The sequence below is a fragment of the Berghia stephanieae genome, chromosome 3 (assembly GCF_034508935.2).
Source record: "Berghia stephanieae isolate SIO BIC M18660-M18661 chromosome 3, UCSD_Bste_1.3, whole genome shotgun sequence".
NCBI classification, from domain to species: domain Eukaryota; kingdom Metazoa; phylum Mollusca; class Gastropoda; order Nudibranchia; family Aeolidiidae; genus Berghia; species Berghia stephanieae.
The window spans coordinates 60,069,041-60,072,416 of NC_088362.1; the positions used below are offsets into that span (position 1 = coordinate 60,069,041).

General features: G+C 37.1%; 1 long non-coding RNA gene across 1 annotated transcript in view; it reads left to right on the forward strand.

Moving 5' to 3' along the window:
* Nucleotides 1-473: 473 nt before the first annotated feature.
* The window catches only part of LOC144968103 (uncharacterized), a 52,809-nt gene continuing 49,906 nt past the window's right edge, over nucleotides 474-3,376 (forward strand). The window contains exon 1 of the long non-coding RNA XR_013644520.1: nucleotides 474-764. This is a non-coding gene — a long non-coding RNA (uncharacterized LOC144968103). The remainder of the gene's footprint in view (nucleotides 765-3,376) is intronic.

Below are 3,376 nucleotides of genomic sequence, written 5' to 3' on the forward strand. Positions count from 1 at the left end.
GATAAGGAAGACCACAAAAAACCGAGTCAGATGGAAGAGTGCTGTTGTAACACCCCCCCCCCCCCCCCCCCCCCCCCCCCGCCTTATGGTCCACAAGGAGTCAAGAGGCTTAAGACTCTCCTTAACGGTAATTTTCCGGATTTTCCCCAAAACGCCACACTCAACCTATATACAAAAATAGATGTATTTCACTCAATCACAATACCTGTCAGTTCTTGCTATACATATTATTTCTTTCTGTTAAACGAGCTCCTCAACACATTGTTGATATACTTTAACTATAGCAAACATTTTTGTTCAAATATTATTATGATGTACAAAAGAAATCAGAATGAGAAAAATGTTGGCTGCATCGTAACGAATGGGACGATTTTCCTATGGGTGGTAAGGAGGGGGTTAAGCCAAGTTAAGTGTCGTCTTGTGGTAGCAGCCTCTTATGGTTTTCACACTACTATGTTATGACGATCGACCCAATCAGCGAAATCTGGTCCGCATTCGTGCACCGTCGCAAACCCACCGGGTAGCATCGTCACAACACGCCGTTCGACTAGATGCTCTGCCGTCTCAGGGTCTTGCCCACAGCGGTACATGTTGGACAGTCAGAAAGGCCTTGTGGAATGCTGCCGTCTTAAGGACCGTATGTGGCCTCTTATTGCAAGTAAATGTACGGTCTTTTTTCCTTAAGACGGTAGGTAGCATGACATTCAACATCTGACCTGTGGTGGCTGGTTCAAATCTCGATGATGTTAAGGAGGTGCGCGAAGGTGAGTCCTTTGAAAATGCTCTTTTTACTCACATTCTCTTACCGTCATTAAGTGAAAAATTATGATTTAAAATTACAAAGAATTAGTGTGACTCACATACTATTGAAACAACTACAAAAAACGTCTGACTCCTACGTCATGGCATATGACAGAAGGGCTAGGGCTCAGTTGGTCGCAGGTTCGGATACGTAAGTAAATAAATCAGTAAATAAGTAAGTAAGTAAATACGTAAGTAAGTAAGTAAATGATTAAATATGTAAGTAAGTAAGTAACTAAACAAATAAATAAGTAAGTGATTAAGTAAGGAAGCAAGGAAGTAAGTAAGTACATAAGTAAGTAAGTACGTAAGTAAGTAAGTAAGTAAGTAAGTAAATAAGTAAGTAAGTAAAAAGAAAATAAGTAAGTATATAATTAAATAAGTAAGTATTTAAATAAGTAAGTAAGTAAATAAGTAAGTAAATAAGTAAATATTTAGATAAGTAAGTAAGTAAGTAATCCTCTAATGTTTTCGCCAAGAGCGCAGTAACAGTAATGCGAATCCAATCCCAAGCGCACCACTGTTACTGCTCTTTTGGTGAAAGTGGGTAGGTCTGCTATCATTTAAAAAATGAAATATTTTTGGGGAGAACAATCAGTCTTGCCGGGAAAGGGTTATTATATATATATATATTATAATATATATATATATATTATATATATATATATATATATATATATATATATAAACATTTCAAGTATAATTATGATATGATCAACTTTCACAATATTATTTCGAGCGTTCGCTCCCATCAGGAAGTGGAGGTGGAAGTAGATTGTTGTGTTTTTCGTACGTTCGTAGCTTCGTGTTTACGGTGGTTCGTAATTACCCCATCCTCTCTCTCTCTCTCTCTCTCTCTCTCTCTCTCTCTCTCTCTCTCTCTCTCTCTCTCTCTCCTCTCTCTCTCTCTCTCTCTCTCTCTCTCTCTCTCTCTCTCTCTCTCTCTCTCTCTCTCTCTCTCTCTCTTTCTCTCTCTTCCTCTTTCTCCCTAATATGTTATTTCATAATATTATCTGGTATAAGTAGTAATCGTTAAAAGATGGAATTATCCAATGATATCCAATCGCAGGTCAAATCCGTACTAATTGATGACAGATGTTAGGGGCCTGTAGCATACATCCCATAATCCTTTGATGAACTTATCGTTGTGAGGTCACTGAAGCCTGAGACTGTTGTTTTTATAGTTATTACCCAATCGTAGAGATTTTCTTATTAACTCTATCCTTACTCAACATTTTCCGGATTTTCCCAGAAAGGCCATTCCCTGCAAACATAAAAATTGATTTTTAAAACACGTCCCTTCCTAAATGTTAAATGTTGCTGTTGACCATGTACCCCTTGTAAAGCGCTTTGAGCACGTTTATTGGATAATGCTCTTTATAAAAGCTCAATTTTTTTTAAAAAATATTTAAAAAAACTCAAACTCAAAGGTAAATAAACACATGCTACATCATTTTTCTCAGTAAAACACGTTCTACAACATATCATTTTACTATGACACATAAATGTCATGAACTTTTGTACAGAACAAATTTAATTGATAATCGTAACAAATGGAACGATTTACCTGTACGCTTCAACAGTCGTAACGTCACTTCCCTCGTAATGACGCATGGTAACTTAGTAACTGGCTCTAAACTATCGGAGCAATGTCGGACGCCCTTATGAAATATTTCTCCGACGAGCATAAAAGCGTATGCAGAGGGGAAAAAATCTGATCATGTTTTGACTTTTACACATTCTGATCACAAGACATTTGAAAAGTTCTAGCCAGCATGAAGAATAAAAAGTACCGATTTTCTTTGTTTAGAACCACGATGGCCGCCGTTGCTGGGCGACGTGACATCAGACTATTGAATCCAATTGGTAAGCAGAGGGTTAAACAGTTCACATCCGTACTCTGGAAAAGCAACACGTCCGTACTCTGGAAAAGCAACACGTATTTCAAAATTTGGCCAGAAGACTCGTCCTTCAAATATCGATCGATTTAAATGACCCTCATCTTGGCAACAATTAAAATAAACTCTCAAACCTGGGACTTTAAGGAAGACTTCGGGAAGTCTCATGTTTGAGAGTTTTTGCCAAGATGAGGATCATTAAAATCGATCGTTTTTTGGAGGACGAGTTTTTTTTTTTTTTGGCCAAAATTTTAAATAAGCAGTTTTTCTAGATTACGGCACTTAGCTGGTTTGACAGTGATGTCGTAGATCAAAAGTACAGAGACAATCATGGGCAATTCATGGTATCGATACGACTGACACCTGTGTCCCGATTGTAATCGATACTGGCTACGAAGAAACTGGTTTGATAAGAAAATATCTCGGAAACTTGGAAGATAGATGGAACGAAATTAACCTCTCTTAGTTCTTTGTTTTTCTTTTCAAACAGTCGTATTCATGAATAGTTCTCACTAAATGTTATCAATCAGACGATAAACGTTTAAAGTATTTTTTATTCTTCATGCTGGCTAGAACTTTTTCACGTGTCATGTGATCAGAATGTATAAAAGTTTTTTTCAAAAAACATGATCAGATTTATAATGTTTTTCTCCTCTGGATACACTTTTATGCTCGTC